Source organism: Vulpes vulpes, chromosome 10, assembly GCF_048418805.1.
Source record: "Vulpes vulpes isolate BD-2025 chromosome 10, VulVul3, whole genome shotgun sequence".
Taxonomy (NCBI): domain Eukaryota; kingdom Metazoa; phylum Chordata; class Mammalia; order Carnivora; family Canidae; genus Vulpes; species Vulpes vulpes.
Genome location: NC_132789.1, coordinates 48,811,698 through 48,830,576, shown reverse-complemented (window position 1 = coordinate 48,830,576; position 18,879 = coordinate 48,811,698). Strand labels below are relative to the sequence as shown.

At 40.4% G+C, this 18,879-nt stretch overlaps 1 protein-coding gene across 11 annotated transcripts in view; it reads left to right on the top strand.

The window, feature by feature from the left end:
- Window positions 1–18,879, top strand: part of ELAVL4 (ELAV like RNA binding protein 4) — an 87,613-nt gene that overhangs the window by 15,337 nt on the left and 53,397 nt on the right. The gene's annotated exons all lie outside the window — the stretch shown is intronic.

Sequence of the window (18,879 nt, the reverse complement as noted above, 5' to 3'; positions counted from 1 at the left end):
AATTTTTTTTAGAGTCTGAACTACAGAGTTCTGACTTGAGAGTTTAGGTCTGTCCTTTAGTTTATTCCCCCAAGCCACCTAACCTGGCTGAGTTCCAGGTTCTCAATATGTAAAACACATTAATGCAACTTCATGCCTTGATGGGAGGATCAGTTAAGCCATATCCTCGATACATTCCAATAGATAGAATAACAATATTAGTAAATTACTAGGTTCTAGTTTAGCCTACAGTTATTTTACTGGGTTTTGACCAGAATTTTTTAAAAATGAAAACATAAGTGAAATGGAAAGGATCAGTGGCTAGTGCTTGTTAAGGGTAAGTATTATTTTGTGAAACTTTTGTTTCAGTTACCTATGTTTTGAGTTGTGATGTGAAGTTGCTGTTCATTATATGTCTTACTTTTTTTGCTTTGTTGAATCCTGGTCAGTAAATTTTGAAAAGCACTGTGTTTTTGGTTTTTGGTTTTTTTTTTTTTTTTTTTTTAAGATTTTATTTATTTGACAGAGAAAGAGATTGTGCATGCACAAGCAGGGGGAGAAGCAGAGGGAGAGGGAAAAGCAGACTCCGCTGTGGAGGGAGCCCAAAGCAGGGCTCGATCCCAGGACCCTGCGATCAGGAGCTGAGCCAAAAGCAGATGCTTAACTGATTGAGCCACCCAGGCGCCCCTAACAAACACTGTTCTAGGTGATAGTGAGCTCTGTATTATCCAAAGGAAAAAACCCAGTCACCTTTTTTTTTTCAGAGCTATGCAATGCAAAATCCCTAGGATCTTCCAAATTATTAAAGAAAAAAATGACATCTGATTATTTTAGATTTAATATGGAAAATGTATTTTTTGATTTTTTTTTATTATTATTCTTGAGAGAAGCATAAGCAGAGAGAGAAGCAGGCTCCCTGCAGGGAGCTCCATGCGAGACTCGCCAGGGTCCCTGGGATCATGCCCTGAGCCAAAGGCAGACGCTCAACCACTGAGCCACCAAGACATCCCAATATGAAAAATGTATCTTAAATCTTTGAAAATTAAGGCTATCTGCATGGTATATGTTGGGGCTCTCTATTAAAGTATTTATTAACTAGCAAATTTTATATCTTGGTCATGCTACCTAGCTGAACCTTCAAAGTAATAATGATAATGAGAGTACTAAGTAGTGGAGGTGATCTAGAGGTGGGACTAGAAATAATGAAATTAGCTTTAGCTTTCCTTTCTTGAGCTCTTACTCTGAGTCAGGCGCTGTGCCTTACACATCATTCCTTTTAATCCCTAGAGCAACCTTAAGAGGTAAATGTTAATTTTCCTGTTTTATGGATGAACTAACTGAGATTTTGAAAGGTAAACTAAGGTGACACAGCCAGCAATTCGGCCAGATTTGGTTTAAACCCAGATGTGTCTAATTCTAGAACAAAACGTAAACGATTTATTCAATTCCATGAAAATGTACTAAGGTGCTTACTCTGCGTTAGAACTTCTTTACAGGGAACGGTGGGTCAGTTGGTCTCTGCCCTTGAGGGTTTACTGTGCATGGAAGTGGGTGAGATGTGATCTAATCACAAGAGGACAGGCACAAAGACTTTCTTACTAAGTATTTAATTTTGGAAGTAGTGAGAAGAGTACCTGCCACATAGTTTAGGTATTCAGTAAAGATTTGTTGAACTGAACTGTAATTGGATTAACTCTCACCTGGTGATTTGGAAGAGAGTGGGAGCCTATTGAGGAACCTCTGTGCTGGGGAATATCCTTAAACCTAGAAAGTGGCAGATCCATCTGCTCGGTGCCCTTTAGAACTCATGAAATTGGCAGCAGCAAAAAGCCAACCAGAGCTCACGAACTCAAATTATGAACTTCAAATTTCATTCAGGCAGAGAGAACCTTTTTCATCTTAGTATGAAAAGAGAGTCCTGTGGCAGAAACATTTAGAGAATGATAAATAGAGGGCGGCCTTCCTTAGAATGAAAAATAGTCATTATTGTTGTTATTGCTATTTTTACTATTGCTATTTTATTTTTATTTTACACTAACCTTATAACCTCAAGCAAGTCGCGTTACCTCTGTGAGCCTCCATTTCCACGTTTGTAAGATGATTTATACTTCTCGGGGTTGTTGTGAGGATGGAGTAGATCCGTTTGAGAAAGCCTCGCTCAGCACTTACTGTTTAGTGGTCTCTAAGGACTTAGTGTAAAGGAGGCATAGCTCCCCGCCCTCAGGGAGCTGAGCGTCTAGTGAAAGTGCAGGGAGGGCGGCTTCAGCCCCGCTACCTGCAAAGTCCACTCCTGAAAGAATGCACCCCTTGCAGTCTGCTTTGGGTGTATATGTTATCATCATGCATGTCTCATTTGCATCATTGGAAGTTCAAGTTTATTGAGGATAAGGATGCCATGATGGTCATCTTTTTATACTCTGCCCCTCGGCCCCTGCCTTACCCATTGGTGCAGGGTTGCCTTATATAGTTATCACTCAATAAATCCAGCCCAGTTCCGCAAATATTTACCAAGTTGTTCAGATGCTGTGCTGGGAAAGGGAGAGTAACACTTGCTCAACAGAGTTGAGTTGAAAAAAACTCTAGAGTACAAAAGGGGAACAGTATCATGAGGTGGTGATAAACTACGCTGTGCTCACAATGCCTGTGATCTATTCAGGAGGAAAGGAGGGCCCCAAAGACAATTTGGTGGTGAACTTAAAAATTAATGTATTCTTTCTTTTTCTCCATGCTATTTTGTTTGTATTTCATGGGAAACCAGTGTATTTGCTGCAGGCACACAGTTGAGATGTGATCACAGAGATGGCCACTTAATAGATTTGTGGCTCAGGATCAAGCCCAGCCACCTTCACAATGCCCCGGACACCCTCTGTGGCCTGGCTGCTGCCCTCCTTTCCAGCCTCCCATCCTGCAGCTCTCTGCCTTCCATTCATTCTCCACTATGGGACTTCGCTGTGCTGTTCCATCCACACCTATGTTTGAACAGATCCCTTGGTCTCAAACATCATTCTTCTTTTCTTCACTTGGCTTCAAGAGACCAATAGGAGGTGACTTCTCAACCAGGAAAGTGTCCCTGACTTACGCTGAGTTAGGGCCTCATCTTTGAGCACTGCCAGCATCCTTCCGTCATTGGTCTTCCCCACGGCATTATCACTTGTTGATTTGTCTTGTCTCACCACCACGTCAGCAGTCTGGGGTCCTCTCTGTGTCTGGCCTCTAGCAGGTGCTCAGTAACGAATTGCTAACTGAATGATGGAGTTGGGTGTTGGTTAGATTGTTCATAAAGGGCTTGCCATCAGATACCCTGTTACCTCTAAGCTGTGAGAGGGATGTGGGACCCAAAGCCCTCTATTGTGAAGACTGGTTTTGACGCTATTGTTGCTCACCAGCCACGGTTCTGTAACTTTGGATTGAGGATCTTGAGTGTATCTATTTACACGAAACTTTTCCTGACTACCATGACTCACCTTCACTTCCTCAGTAGTTCTTCTTTCTTTCAGACTCCTTTATGTCACTTGGTCTTTACCATACAGTTAACAAAGATATATCACGATAATAGGGACCCTTTATAGTGTATGTGTCAGGCTTTACAAAAAGTACAGACTTAGCTTATCTCACTGAACCTCACAACTAGAGGAAGCAGGTATTTTTATTCCCATCTTGAAGAAAGGACACCACGTGGTTTACATAACTTTCATAAGGTCACTTGGCTAGGGAGTGTCAGACTTGGAATTCCAAGCCTAGTCTGTTTGATTCCAGAGCCCATGTTCTGTGTCCTGTTTTGTATTACTCACTTCTTAAAGAGAAGTGACTAATGAGAGACATTTAGCCTAGTGGTTATTAATAGACTTGCAGGCAAGATTGCCAGGGTTCAAATCCTGTCTTTACCAGTTGCAACCTTGGGCAGATCACTTATCCCCCCTATGTGTCAGTTTCTTCGGGTGTAAACTAGGTTGTTGTGATTTAATAGACCAATGTGTATTAAGAAGTTAAAACAGTGCTTGGCATATAAAGTGCTATTGATCATCATCATTATTATTATCATGTAATATTAATTTGTGTCCCATTCTTCAAATAGTCATTGAGTGCTTGCTATAGGCCAGACACTGTTCTAGGTACTGGAAATGCAGTGGTAATTAAGACAAGTCCCTGCCCTCATGGAGCTTTTGTTTTATTTCATTTCATTTTTCGGTTTATTTATCATTATTTTATTTATCTATTTTTTAATATTTTATTTGAATTCAAGCTGCCAACGTCTAGTATAACACCCAGTGCTCATCCCATCAAGTGCCCTCCTCAGTGCCTGTCACCCAGTTACCCCATCCCCCACCCACCTCCCCTTCTGCAACCCTTTGTTTGTTTCCCAGAGTTAGGAGTCTCTCATGGGTTGCCTTTCTTTCTAATTTTTCCCCAACAGTTTCCCTCTTTTTCTTCATAGTCTCTCTCATTATTTCTTATATTCCACATATGAGTGAAACCGTATGATAATTGTCTTTTCTCCAATTGACTTTGGAGCTTTCATTTTAGGAGGAAGACAGACAATAGAGTAAGTAAATAAGTAGAATTAGTGGATATATTATGTGATATTTTATAATTTCATGTGATGAAATACTATTTAAAAAAATACAATGAGATAATGGGTTGGAGAGTGACACCAATGAGAATTTGTTTGTGAACATGTAATGAGGCCACAACAGTTCAGCCAGTGTCTTGCTTCTGCTTGGTAAGTGGGAGCAGTCATTGCCTGTTGTGAAAGGCTGGGCTTTGTTTGTCCAGCTGCTGACTCTTGGGGTGACAGACTTGTCCTACCTGTACTCAGTGTGGGGTGGTCATCCCTGGAGTACCGGAAAATTAAGAGATTTGTTTGGGAATACCCAGCAAAGAGAACTCATAATAGGCTAGGGGTCTCCAATATGAGGAAAAGCCTCCAATCGATTTCCCTATAGTTGAGGCTGCAAACTGGGTAAATGTTCCAAGAAAATCAGAAGGAAGGTTAGGCCAATCATTTAAAAAGTGCAGTAGTCATTGGCATTATCATAGGATTCTTGATTTCTTTTTTAAAAAGTATTTTTATTTATTTATTCATGAGAGACACACAAAGAGAAAGACATAGGTAGAGGGAGAAGCAGGCTCCCTGCGGGGAGCCTGATATGGGACTCGATCCCGGGACCCCAGGATCATGCCCTGAGCCAAAGGCAGAGGTTCAGCCACTGAGCCACCCCGGTGCCCTGGATTCTTCACTTCTTCTTTTTTTTTTTTTTTTTTTTTTTTAATTTCTTATTTATTTATGATAGTCACAGAGAGAGAGAGAGAGAGAGAGAGGCAGAGACACAGGCGGAGGGAGAAGCAGGCTCCATGCACCGGGAGCCTGATGTGGGATTCGATCCCGGGTCTCCAGGATCGCGCCCTGGGCCAAAGGCAGGCGCCAAACCGCTGCGCCACCCAGGGATCCCGGATTCTTCACTTCTATAAAGGTATTCTAGTGGTTAAGAGCATGGGCTTTGAAGCCAGAGAAATTAAGGGTTTTTTTCTTCTCCCCACTGACTTGTGGTAGGGTCTTGGTAAAGTCACTAACTTGTTCTAGCCTCAGTTTCCTTGTCTGTAAAATGTAGTTAATACCTACTTCAAAGACTAAAGGATTGTTAGCATATGTAAAGAGACTGGTTTGGGACCTGGCACATAGTAAGCATCTCATAAAGGAACATCTAAAAATATAGTTCAGCCCCCCCCCCCAGGATGTGTGTTTTAGATATTAGTCATTTTTTTTGCATGGCTCATAGGGAAAGAAGATCTAGAATAAAATATGCAGGCTACTTCCCATGTCATAACCTACAAAAAGGAGAACAGATAGCCTCAAAACTGAAGATATATCATCCCAGAAAGGATCACAGATGCCAGAGGAAGATAAAAGAGCTCTGGAGTGTGGGATCCTGAGTTCAGGTCTTGAATCTCCTGCTTTCTAGTTTTAAGTTAAAGTGTTTACTTTTGAATATGTATTTTCATAGGTTAAAAGTACTCAGGCCAAGAGTCTTATATTAGCTGAAATTGTAAATAAGCCTACTTGATGCTCCATTGTGAGCAACTAGAAAGCATTAGGTTTAAAATATAGATATGTGTATTTTCATCTCCTCTCTCCATTGTGTATACTATTGCATAAAATTAGATTGAAATCTTAAGATTAAAGGAGAGATAGAGTTTATTCTCGTGCCAAAGCTCTTTTGTTTTCATTTGCAATGTATGGATTTAAATTACTTAAAAGAAAAGAAAAAAGCCAAACTCTCCATCAAACGTTTCTGAGAGTAGAAGAATAACTGAACACTTGGCAGGTACCTTTGGTGTAGAGCACTGGATGAAGCCCTAAGTATTTTCTGCCTCTTGTGTTTAGTGGCATGTAAGGATTGTGATTCTCCCAAAATTTATTTGCCCTGCCTTTGGCCATTAGTTCACATTTGTTTTGATCTTGATGCCTGCACTCATCTAAAATAAACAGTGCAGGTAGAGTGAGGAAAAGGCTTAAGAAAAGGATTTAAAAATATAAAACCATACATTTCTCTTCTGGTTTTCTCAGCACACTGCAGAGCCTGGTGGGTTGGGAAAAAGGAAATCTGCAATGTTCCCATGTCCTCTCCCTCTAAACTCTCCTAGCGCCCTGCACCTGCCTCTGATCACTGATTCATTCAGCAGCCTTATGGTCAAATTCTTCTGTATACTGCATGCCTGGAGCAAGAAGGCAAGTAAAATTCGGGTCCTGCTCTCAAGGAGCTCCCAGTAGTGTAAACTGTGACTGAATGTGGATTGGTGAGTGCCGTGACGAAGGGGAGAGAGGAGGTGCCGAGGCCGCGTGGGGCAGGGAGGCAGCCTTCAACTGAACTTTGCAATTTAGTCGGGGGAGGAGAGGAAGCACACATGTAACAGCAGGGAAGAAACATCCATTCCACAGAAGGCATTCAGAATATGGCACTTGCTTTGGTTGCAATTTGGAACTTTGTCTCTTCATAGATCTGTCTACTAACCACTGCCACCCGCCCTCCCTGTCCAAGCCTAAATTCCTAGAGGGCAAGGATCAAATGCCAGGGAACTCAGTTCTCTAACCATAATAATACATTTAATGTCTGCCACATTCCTATGAACACTGTCAACACTGAGAAAACATAGACACAGAATTGTTAAGTAACATGCCCAAAACCACACAGTGGAATAGGGATTTGAACCTAGGCGTTCAGGCTCTGGTGCATGTGTTCCTAACCATTATGCTGTGCAATAGATATTGGAGACTTGCTAAAATTGATTTGAATTGAACGAAAGTAGAAGTTATTGCGTGATAATGTATTCGCTCATTTGTTTAAAAAAAAAAACCCAAAATATGCAAGGCATTCCTAGCTCTGATAGTTGCTGCAACAAAGTAATGAGTCCCCATTGACTTTTTTGACTTTGGCTTATGTGACTTTTAGGAACTCTCAAAGGTGGAATTGTTCTGTGGGACTCTTAACCTCTAGACTGCAGCCAGATTCAGACCCAAAGTTAAAATGAAATAGGAGTTTAGGTCTGATGCAGAGGCAATCCGAGTTAGAAGGAATGTGGGAGTAAAGAAACAGAGGCTATGAAAATGGCCTTAAAAATACGTTCTTTGGGGACCGTTTGAAAGAAGTTGAAGAAGGCAAGAGTGATAAGGGCAACATAGCTTTAAAAGATAAAAGTGCTCCTATTTTTAAATTGATTTTGAAGAGGTGAGAGAGATACGAGAGAGGTTTATGATGAGAGCAGAGTGGTGGGGAGCAGAGCAAGGAAAGCAGAGTTAGCTGTGGAGAGCAGGTGAGCCATAGAGAGCCATCCCTTTATTCATTTGTTCTACCAACAAAACCCAAAACTCTGCACTGGTCCCTGGGATGACGATGACTCAAACACAGTCCCTGCCCTCCACAGGCTCACAGTCCAGTGGTAGAGACAGGAAGATGGAGAGTCTGGGGCTGTGTGGTAAACGTCTGTGAGGGAAGGAAGTGTGTGCGATGGATGGGCCTGGAGCTGGGACAAGAAGGGGAGCTGGGGAAAGGCAAGTGAGGCCTGATGGTGGGAGAGGACGGCTTTCCAGGTCAACAGGAGTGCTCTTGCAGAGTGTGACATGGAACACACCACAGCGTGTACTCATTTGTCCTTGCTGGCTGCAGAAGGATGTTGCTGGGAGCTTGCTTTCCAGGGTTTATGGAGGTTGTGGTAGGTAAAGGAGGAAGAGGAGAATCAGTGACAGGAAGACCTGTCTGGTGTAGATTCCAGCTCTGCACCTTGTGAACCAGGGCTAGTCACTCTACTTTGTTTGCTCCCTGACCCCTGGTTTGCTCACCTATAAAATGCAAATGATGCATGGGACTGTGGGTGAGAAGGAGGCAAATCCCCGCTCATCCCTCAGGGTCTTCATGAAGATGGGATGGGGTGTTAGGTGTGAATGTGCTCACAGAGTCTAGCATGTGATTTAAAGGATTCTTTCCAGTGGCTTTGTAAGGGTTCATCTCGCTTCTGCAGGGAGTTAACAATTTCTGTGTTTTCTCTGTACTTCCCAACACATCTTTCCAACTGTGCCCTGGAAAAGCCTCTTGAAGTGAATTTGGTCAATGTAGCTGCTCCTTTGGGTCCATAAGAAGGAAGGAGCAATCCAAGAGGAGGGTGGACCAAGGATGACCCCCGTTCTTCCAGCCTGAGCAGGGTATGGAAAGCCAGAAATGCCCTCTGCTATCCATACCCAGAGCACACTGTGGCAATTTCCCGAAATTTCCCATGAAAACAAGAGGGTTTTCCTCTTGGGAAATCAGAAACCTGAATGACTGCACTTATTACATTTGAAGTATCTAACTTTAAGCCATTCACAGCAGAGGGTTTTTTAAAAAGGCAAAGTGTACCAGAAATTATGTTTGTAAGTGTTAAAAATGGGGCTTTCATGATTCACTTTTTAAAGTTCACTTAATCCCTTCCCCATTGCTCAGTATTTTCCTGACTGGTATTATTGTAAGAACTTATTAGTTAATGTTTGTGAAACATTTTGAAGATGAAGGAAATAGCTATTGACAGAGGTGATGAGTAGTAACATTTTTAAGTGTTCTTTTCCATTTCAGAAATTAAATTCCAAGGATAAATGTTACCACTTCTTAATCGACTTTGCCACCTCATTTTAATGGGAATATGTATTCAGAAGGTTCCATTTTTGATAAGGGGAATGAACATGTATTGAGTCCTTACTCTGTGCCCAGTTCTGAGTCAGATGCCTTAAATTTGTTATTTTTCATCTTCACAGCAACCCTGCAAGGCAGATAGAGTTGTGTGTATTTTTCGGATGAGTAAATTTAAATTGCACCTCAGAGAGTCTGAAGTGTCTAAACCGAGGTCAAGGCTGGAGCCAATTTTCAAACCCAAACTCTAAACTCCATGCTCTTGCCATTGCACCGTGTAGAATTTTGAATTAAGATCTTTCCTCTAACAGCTATGTATTTGGCAGTTTTAGTGACTAACAGCAGATATGGTTTTAATCAGATTAGATCGTTTGCTTTCTCCAAGAGTCCTCGGTTGCATGTTACGGTGTTAGGAACTCTTCCCTCCAACTTGGAGGCTTCAGGAAGGGTACAGAGTTTGGTTCACACTTGAGGTCAAGATGCAGTTCTGGCTAAGTGAGACTGGATATTGCCCGAGGCCTTACTTCTTCATCTTGTATAGAGTTCAGTTCTTCAAGCCTCGGTTTCCCCAACTCTAAGTGGGGTGAATGACAGTTACCTATTTTGCAAAGTTGTGGGAGAATTAAGTGAAGTAGCGTACCTGACAACATCTGCCCCCATTTATTATGCGCTAACTGCTGGTATATTGGAAGGAGTTCAGAGTAATTGCTTGCCTAAACCTTTTCTCATGTAACCCAAAGCACTTTTTAATCAGTGTTACCACAGGAGCTCTGTTTATTGGGCCTTTGCCATGTTCGGGGCAGAGACTCTGCTGGGCACTCTGTATGTGCTTCTCCGTGACCACGTTTATGACATTATACATTACTTCTTTGTTGATTTATTTACTTCCTTACAGATAGGAACCCCCTTTCTCTCCTGTATTCCAGGCATTTGTCATAATGGCTTCTGGCCCATTGAAGGAACCCATTAACGTTAAGGAAGTTAGCTTGACTTTTGTCCCTTTGTACTGCCTTTCCTCTTCTTTTAGGAACGAACTTCAGTTGTGGGGAGGAGCTGTTCAAATGGAGGACAGTATTGTCATTATTAAATTGTGACTTGCTTTAAAATATGCCTGAAACTAAAAAATAATAATTTGTTTGCCCTAATTTGACAACTGCTGATTTTGAATATTTGTTAGCCTTTCACTTTTTTTAAGATAAATTTCTGGGATAAAAATACTATATCAAGAGTTGGAGAAGATTGTCAAGCAAATTTACTTTGTATCTGTGATTTTAAAGGACATGGTTACCTGACTCAAAGAAGTAAACTCTTTTCAGTACTTGAGTGTATACATGTATCTATCCAAATTTTTCTTAGGGACTTATTAAATTAGTCCTAAATGGGTCTTATCTGAGAATTACATATAATACGGTTTGAATTTTAGTATGAAGATAATCATTTTGAAACCTTATCATATATCTTAAAAACTCTTACCATTTCTGAATTTTTAAAATGTCTATTTTACTTCTGCCCAATTGGTATGAATTAGTGAGCTTTCAAAAGCGTATCTTGAAAAGCAAAGGTTATTTGTGAAGACATAACTATTAACTTATTTATTCTTTGTTCTAATCCAAAATTTTCTGTTGTTACAAGGCAAATCATAAAAACACATCTATTAAATGTCTTATGCTTTGAGGCAAAAAAAAACATCTATTTTTCTTTTTTAAACATATAACAATGATGAAATTGAAGTAAAGGAAAATTAAGAGAATAGAAAAATAAGAAATTCAGAGGTAAAGTTTGTGTTTAGAAAGAATTAAAAGTTTGCAGCGAGATTCTGTGTTCTTTCTTTAAACACAGAGGACTACAGATTAGCCACTCATTTTCCTAGCAATATTACAAAGAGGGGACCCAATGAATTACAAGATGCAGAGGCCATAAAACTAAAGCAAACCCATCATACGGAGGACAAAGAATGTTAGTGGTTCATTGTCCTAATAAAGTATTTGTCTTAAAGTGGATAAATATTCTGATATGTGGTATTTGTGATTTTTTTTGCCTCCCCACATTGCTTGTTGTTCATGAGATTTTTAATAAATATGTATTAGGAAGATCTCCGTATGCAGGAAGGAGAGAGGGAGAAGCTTAAAGAGCATGGCGTGGAATGCCGCTTGACAGTGTCATACATTCACAAGATGTCCTTGAAGATGGAGCACAGAACAGAGATCAGGGAAATTTTGGCAGCTGCAGTTGGGAAAATAAATGGCTGTTGTGTGATTGGGCAGATCCTAAAAGCAGGCTCCTGCTCAAACCATGTAATTAAGAAAAGTGGGAGCTTTTGTCCAAGTGCAGAATGTTCATAATATCAGAGTTTGTCAGCAGGAGCTCTTAGAACGGATCAGTACTTTTCACTCCCTGATCCAGGGAACGGGGTTCTTATAAATCTTCTTCTCTCCTTGCTGTCCTCCTGAAGGTTGCTGCCGGGCGATAAGGCCGACTTAGATTGTAACCTTGCTAATACACAGTGATTTAGGTGAAGGAGAGACCGAATCACAGTCCGTTTCAAGAAATGTGATTTTTATTCATTTGGGTTCCTATGTGTCCTCTAATGTAAGAACAGAGTGTGGCCAAGGAGAGAGTCTGCAGGATGGCTCTGGGAGGGAAATGGAACCATTTTTAAACCTGTGACTCTAAACTGCTTTGAAGGATTTGCCATTTTCTTTCATTTTTAAAAATAACTTCCTTTCAGATCATAAAAGTGCTGTATTTTCATTATAAAACAAAAAACTTAGAAAATAGAGACAAGCATAATCCCACACTTTATTGTTAGCATTTTCATTTTTCGCTCTTATGCTGCACCTGTTTATATAATCAAGATAATCAATTTTTTATTTCACTTTTTTCTATATTTATCATATGCATTTTCTCATGTTATAAAGCCCATTATACACATAATTTTGCCATCTGTGGAATGCTGTATCATGAAACTATACAATAACCTACTTAGTCACTCCCCCTTGTTGGGCCCTTAGATTATTTCTGTTTTTTCACTCTTTTAGAGACCCTTTTCATAATAAACCTTATCATGCACACTTTTGGTCTTTAGAATTTTGGATTCTTTTCTGAGCTTCAGAATGGATCCTTGGGTCTAAGAACCTGAATAGAAGGATCAGAAAAATTGTGCCAAATTATATTTCCACCAGTGATGATGAGAGAGACTATTTCACTGTACCTTCTTAAGGCTTGCCAGTTGCAAACCTTGAATTTCTGTGTTCTCTGTAAACAAGGTCTCCACAAATAATTCAAAGATCCACTTCTCCCAGCCCAGATCTGTATTCTCACCAAAACTGATATGATAGAGTCCTGTTTTACTCACATTCATCTTCCTTCCCAGGGGGTGTCCAGGATCAAATACCTTACTAAAGTAGTTGAGGGATAATGTTCTCCTATCAGACCAAAAAATCCTTTTTCTAATGCATCCTTCTTATTTAAAAAAAAAAAAGGAAGAAATGAAACAGAAGAAAAGGAAAAAAGAAAAAATTCAGAGAAGGAATGAATCAAAAATAAAATTTCAAGTGTGATAAGTAATTTTTAAATTTAAAACTGCCCTATCAGAATGATGTTCAGGATTTTTTCACTAATGAACGTGTAGCTATAATAACATGAGGTTGTGTGAATAGTCCATGGGTCTAATTTTTCGTGGCCACTTATATATAACATTGAAGTACTGAGAACCATTTTCTTTCACTCAGGATCTTTAGCTACAAAATGCCCCCAAATAATCTCTCTCCTTTGAATTGCACAATTGGAAGAGCCATTGGCATCCTACAATTCTTAACAAAGAGAAGGTTGCCCTGTGCAGATTTTCCTAGATACTGACTCCCTCTCTCTCTCTCCCTTTATTATCCTCTCTATCTCCACCTAGGTTTGTTAAGAAAACAAATATAAACTTTCATAGTAAAAAATATTTTATTTGTATTTCTGAATAATTTAATCTGTGCATAAGACAAATTCAGAGATGTGACCTAGTGCTGGAGATCATGATATAGATGCAGAATAGCACATTGCTTTGTACAGCTGAATCTAGGTGAGTTTGCTCACACTCTGAGCCAGGAGCCAGGCATTTTATAAATACACAATATTTATGTTTACATGAATTGTGCCATTGGCTCTTGGTTATGCATTTAATCAGAGATAAGCTCAACTTAATCAGTCTGGGGGCAGTTTTACAAATGATTCATTAATGTTCTTTGTGTGGAAGATGAAGGTAACACATCTACCATCACAACTGGTTCCCACCCCAACAGGTGCCCATAGCTTCTCAGGAGGCATTTTGGTTATTTTATCCACATTAAACATTCAGAGTTTGGGAGCTTAGGGGGTTGGATGGGAACAGAATTGTTTTCCAATTGATTTTTTTTATTAGATCTAACATTTTTTGCAGGAAGCCGAAGAGCTTGGCCACAAAATTGCACTTATACTGAAATGAAAACATTTATGCTCTTCAGATATTTCTTTAACAAAGAAAGCTTATCAAAAGTTTGAGATCATCTTTATTTATTGGCCATTTTGGAAAAGAGGACTGAACTGGGGACTCAGGGGGTGAAATAAAATTATTTTAAAAATCATCTTTATAATGAACTGGATGTTCATGCCACCCCTCAACCCTGGAGGGTTTGCTGTAAAAGTCTGCAAATACCAAAATACCCAGGAGTTTTACTAAGACTTCCCCAGGTTGGGCATACCGGAAATCATTTTAGACCCCCGACTGAAGCTCTAAAGAAACACTGTAAGATATAAAGGAGGCCAGTATTTGTTTAGGAGGGCAAATGTGTGTGATGTATCTGGGGAGGAAGATTAAAAATGTGAATTTCTGTGAATTTGAGAAGAATGCCTAAGAGAAATTAAATTTTGATTATGCTTTTCATATCCATCCTGGCCCTGCTATTTTTAAGTATTAATGCTTCTTGTTCTCTCCAAAGGCTGCTGATTTTTTAAAAACCCTGACTACCCCCACCGAGAATACTCTTGGCATGCCTGGTATTTCTCTTCAGTGAAGAAGATGCTGTTTCAAAGGAGTAATGCCTCAAGCTTACCTCCTTGTTACGAAGTCATTTGCTTAGGACGTAAGCATTTAGACCAGAAACAGGACGGTCAGTTCAGTGTCAGGACATGTCTGGGTGTATTCCTGTCTGTGCTCTTTGGCAAGGAGGGCAAAGTCATTAGAGACTTTGGCAAGTCATTAGAGAAACTCTGGAGGCAACTGCATAAAGGAAGGGGTATATGCGATTGACTCTAATAATTTGTTTACCTGCCCTCCTCTCCCATCCTCCTGTCTTGAACCCTCTAAGGGCAAGGACAAAATTATTTTTGTTTTCCAGATTCCTAGAACCATGCCTTGGTCTGTAATAGCATTCAATAAACTTGTGTTGAATTGAACACACTTGTTTTAAGGATATGCCGAGAATTTATTGCCACATAACTTCCTAGAGTAAATAGGTCCTTCAGGTTATTTGTGCCTCTACCCAAAGGTACTATTAAACTGTCAGCATGTTTTCCCCAGTTGGAGTGAAATTTTTTTTCTAGAGTTTTCTAGCTACCTTCCAGCAGAATTACAGAAACTTGCTACAAATGGTTTTGAGGGACACACGTACAGTCTTCAGCCAGATTCTTCTGCTCCAGAGGTCTTTGGGAGTCATCACCTGTAATTTGGTTTCGATGGTGGGGTGGGGGGGTCCGGGGGGAGCTATTCCCAAGTTCCCTTTTCCTAGAGTGATCAGATCATCAATCTCGGCCCTGCTCTTGAGCCCCATTAATAACATGTGTCTCCTTCCCAGTTGAATCATAACCAGGAAAGCATTGCATTTAGAAAAAACTATTAATCTGAAGGGACTTGAGGGAATTAAAGCCTCTTAAAGAGAAGGAGGGGAGAGTATGGATTTTATGAGCTGACGGACGAAACTTTTAAAAAATATGAAATTGGGGGGTTGTAAGGACATTTTTAGTATCTTTCAAGGAGCAAGGAGAGAAGTGAGGAATTATTCCTAAAAATAATATCTGTCTTCAGGAACACAGAGCCTGCTGTGTAATTTTCTAACTTTGGGGATTTGTTTTTCAGGCTTTCGAAAGGCGGGTGAGATGCAATAGTCTGGGCTGCACCACCAGAGTCTAACATACTGCGTGTCAGGATTTTATAAGGGTTAAGTGGGAAATGCCTACAAAGAGAATTAGGACTTTTATTTTTGTTCTTATGAATAATTTAAATCTATTTCTTTAATGGTTCGATTCAGTGACTGCCCTTGGTAAACATTATTCTTCATGCTCTCGGGAGCGCTTGCTCTATTACATAAGGGTTAGCCTTTATACATAAATTTTCAAAAGTCCTTCCAACATGGTAAAAGAAAACACCTTTAAATACTCATTAAAATACTGAATAAAATACGTGTGTCACAGATGTACACACTTGAGACATGTTTGCAATCAGTACACTCCATTAACATCTTTCTAGTTTCTGGGAATGCTTACATTTAGAGGGCACTGGAGGTGGAGCGGAGAGTATTTGGAACAGAAGGATCACATTCCTATGACCTTCTTAGTTTCTTTTCTCTAGATCCTTTTGCCTGAGTTGAACATCATGACCACCCCTCTGCCAGAAAACCAGAAGTTGAGGACTGCTGGGAGTATAGGAGGTGTGTCCTAGGCTCTTGGATGACAAATATCAGTAGTGAGTTCTACAATAGCACAGGTTCCTAGAACATAAAGCCAGAACCTTTTATGTGCCTCATGAAATAAATCCTAAGAGTGTAAGTAGGTTAAGATGTGTAAATGCAAGACCATGCAGTTTATTGTTGGGACTGCCGTTTTTATGGAAAATATTGGAGCAAGGCCACACGGTATGGCCAACAGGATAGGATTGATGAAGGGGCTGTGGTAGGACCTCTGATGTGGCTCTCTGGTGCCCAGGACAGTGACTGTCCTTAGTGGTTAGGAGGACCAGCCCTCTAACTCTCAGCCTGACTCTCCCCAAATTTGAGCAAATGAAAGCCTGTCAAGAGTAGGAGAACAGAGGGAACTGTGAAGACTTCATGAGCTGGTGGAAGAAATATTAAATGCTGCTTTAAGTACATTTTTAGAAACTTACAGTGGTCTTGCTTAGTACACTTAAAGGGCCTTCTGGCCTTCTGGTCGTGCTTGCACTCTCCTCTGGCATATAGACCCTTCAGCAATAAATATTTGGTTAATGAATGAATGAATTCTGAGAACAAGAAACTATATGAAAAGAATGATTGGGAAGGAAGCGAAGTTTTCGCACTTTGATTGTATTGCTACTCTTAGAATCAACCAAAGGGTTTCAATCTGGAGACAAAGAATTGCCATTAGTGTACATAAAATGTGTGTGTGCATTTTTCTGCTGAGAATGGGCAAAGGCATTCAACAGGTTCTCAAGGGGTCCTTGTCACCCAAAGATTCAGCCCCTCCTCTTGAATGAATGCCTCTTAAAATCTATATTTGAAATAATACCTAAAGGTATGCCTGACATATAATAAGTACCCAGTAAGTGTTCGCCCCTCTTTTGTTATATGTAAAATTGGGTTGACATTAATACCTCTTTGGCTTGTACTTTACAGAGTTGTTTGAGGGATTTAGTGAACTATTGAACATGCAAGGGCTTTCATTCATTCAATAGTCTTTTATCCAGAACCTACCAATCATCAGGCCCTCTTCTACATGCAGGAAGAGATGCTATAATAAACAAAATAGATGTGGTCTCTGAGCTATGGAGCTCAGAGTTCAGGTCACCATTCTTTGTGAACTGTAAAGTGCCATATTCAGTAAAGTATGGAGGTAGACATGTCTCCACATGTCTGTTAAAGTGCATTTTTATGATATGGCTACCCCTCACTGCCTCTCCCCAGAAAGGGAAAAGTAAAACCTCATCTAAATGTCCATGATTGCACTGTCACACTGTACCCTGTCATTGTATTCATGTGTACTCAAGTGAGGTAGTCTGTAGACCTGGGCTCAAGTCCCATTTCCTGCTCTAACTAGCACTGTCATCCTGGGCAAGTCATTTTCCCTTTCTGGTCCTCAGTTTCCTCATCATTAAATTATGGAGTTGGGCTCTGTGGTCCCTCATGTTCTCTAATATCTGTCATGCACCCACATCGTGAACTCAGTGAGGGCCAGCTCCTTGTCTTTGTCATCTCTGTATCCTCAGGGCCTGGCACAGTGCCTGGCATTCGAGGGCTCCATCTCTGTCCATCTAGCATTCCCAGATCTAGCCATAGTGGAAGTAAACCTTATTTTTTATGTGCATTTGACCTGACAAGTCCAGGAAATAGTGTAGCAGATACCTTGGGTAGACAATAAGAAAAGACGGGATTGGGCAGGTAATTGGGGCTATCAGGAAGGACCTGGGGTTCTGGCAACAGAGATGCTCCGAAGGGGTTGGATTTTCAGGAGCACCCTAAGAAAGAGGCTGAACCTGGCCTCTGCTTCTTACCTCCCTCCACAGAGATAAATGATCCTGAATGGCGATTCAGCAGCTGCATGTGTGAGGCCTTCCCTCTTGCTTTTGTTGTATATTTTGCCGGAAAAAAAAAAAAAAAAAAAAGTGGTGAGAGGGGTGAGGTTAATGTGTTGAGTGTGAGTAATTAGTCATTCAAACCATTGACATTTACAATGACAGGATTTGAGTGCGTATGTTATTGTGCACTGCTCTAATAGTTTATCCCTGAAATTTTCTGCCTGTATAATGTTTCTTAAAATACATCACAGGAACATAAAAGATTTAATGCAGTGCTTTGTACAACCATTAGAGTTTGACGTCAACTGAACCTCCTCAATGCTCTATCCTGGATGCTCACTGTAATTCTGTTCTTAATTGCCATTCAGAAGAGGTAAGGAGGGCAAGTCAGGGGTTTGGAACCTGGTCAGCTGCAAAGTTGGCCATGTGACCCACACAGACTGTTTCAAGAAAGTACATAGGCATACTTGAGTAACTGATACATTTATTTGCAATGAAAATTGTGCTGTTAGAATTTCAAAGGCTTGGGGAAGGAAGTGTTCTGGTCTTGCTGAGCAGCCTCCGTTGCTTATTGGAGGATACGCTTTCTTGCTAACACACATTTACCTCTGGTCTGTTTCCCAAGTCGAGATTACAGGTGTCCTTCCTTTTAGATGTGTCATTAACCTTAAAATACTATAGTTTTGTATTCTTGAGTTTGATATCTTTAGAGCTTAGCAATTTCTCTTATTTTCCAAGTAATGTTTTAAAATCCTCTTGGTTCACTTGTGTGTCAGATTTCATCCTGACATTCGCTATTTCTGATTGTTTTTTAAAGCCTGTCTTGTATCTGGGATGTATCATTAAGACCAATGAGGGGTCTTATTAGATAATGTATGTTAACACATTTGCAGTATTTCTCAGCTTTAGAATGGTACGTGTTTATTGAGCAAATTCTGTGCATGTGTGTATTTTCATCAGTTCTTTCTGAATACACAAAAGGATAACTGTGTAGTGTGTGTGAACTGCAAAGAGATCTCCATTTCCATAAACCAAGAATGACTTGGCCTAATTTATAGGTTTGGTCAGTGGAAGTAGCTTGGTACTGAACGTTGCATCTCATGGATTCTTTTCAGAGGTTTGGGTCCAATTAGGGTCGGCTGACCTATGCATGGGGCTCAACTCCAGGAGTCGGCATAATTTAGGAAATCCACATAAGATGTGAGGAGACCAGAAAGCTGGTTGGGGAACTGAAATTAC